This window comes from Rattus norvegicus, chromosome 13 (genome assembly GCF_021556685.1).
Source record: "Rattus norvegicus strain SHRSP/BbbUtx chromosome 13, alternate assembly SHRSP_T2T, whole genome shotgun sequence".
NCBI lineage: Eukaryota > Metazoa > Chordata > Mammalia > Rodentia > Muridae > Rattus > Rattus norvegicus.
The window spans coordinates 41,038,424-41,039,526 of record NC_141546.1 but is presented as its reverse complement, the minus strand read 5'-3'; the positions used below and the strand labels follow the sequence as shown (position 1 = coordinate 41,039,526).

General features: G+C 51.3%; 1 pseudogene; it reads right to left on the bottom strand.

Annotated features, from left to right (window-relative positions):
- Positions 1 to 293: 293 nt before the first annotated feature.
- Positions 294 to 824, bottom strand: LOC148001586 (ferritin light chain 1-like; annotated as a pseudogene).
- Between the last annotated feature and the right edge of the window lie 279 nt (positions 825 to 1,103).

The following is a 1,103-nucleotide window of genomic DNA, read 5'->3' as shown; positions in this document are numbered from 1 at the left end:
CACCTGGCTTATATGGTGCTGGGTGTTGAATCTGTGATTTCTCATATACTAGACAAACTCGTTACCGATTGAGCTGTATTTCCAGTGCCTCTTTCTCTCCCTTCTTTTATTTTTACTTGTCTTTTTTTTCTGCTTCAAAAAAGCTGTATTTTTAACCTGGTCCAAGACTTGGGAAGAGGCTCCAGGGCGGTTACAAAGCTGCCTAGTGGCTTTAGAGGTTCATGCAGGTGGAGGTCCTGAGGCTTCTGGTGCAGAAGCAGAGGAGGGAGCCCCTTGGAAGGCGTAGAGGCCTCCTAGTCATGCTTGAGAGTGAGGCACTCAAAGAGGTACTCGCCCAGAGATGCCTGGAGCATGTCAGTTTGCGTTGGTTGTGGTCCTGCCAGCCAACGGAGATGGGTCAGGTGGTTGCCCATCTTCTTGATCAGCTTCACTTCTTTATCCAGGAAGTGGCTTTCCAAGAAGTCACAGAGGTGAGGTTTTGTGCGGATCGAACCCAGGGCATGCAAATCCAAGAGGGCCTGGTTCAGGTTCTTCTCCAGGGCCAAGGCAGCTTCCATGGCCTCCTGTGTTTTACCTCATTCATTTTGAGATGGCTTCTGCACATCCTGGATGAGTGCACTGCCTCCACGATCATTCTGCAACTTGAGGAGACACTCAGTGCCCTCGCGCTTCTGCTCCGTCAATTCGTGGAAGAAGCGGCTTACGCCCTCCAAAGCCACATCATTCCGAACAAAAAGGAAGCCCAGAGAGAGGTAGGTGTAAGAGGCCCGCAGGTGCAGCTTGACCAGGCGGTTCACAGCACATCTGACGAATGTGGAGGTCATTGCTGATCCAGGAGTATGGGGCTAACCTCGAAGATGGTGCTGGCTGGTCCTAGGAGTCGAAGGCAGCAAGGAGATGGTCCTGCGACTGGAGAGACTTGCAAGAAGGCTGGAAGCTAATAAAGTGGGAGTCCCCAAGTCTGTTCAGTCCAAACACTGTTGAAGCAAGTCACAGATCCATGGGACCTCCAAGGTGCTGCCTTACTGGATCTAGACAGGATCCAGCACAGATTGCTCCTGAGCTGTTATCTGTCTGCTCTTAACTTGTTGAAAGGCACACAG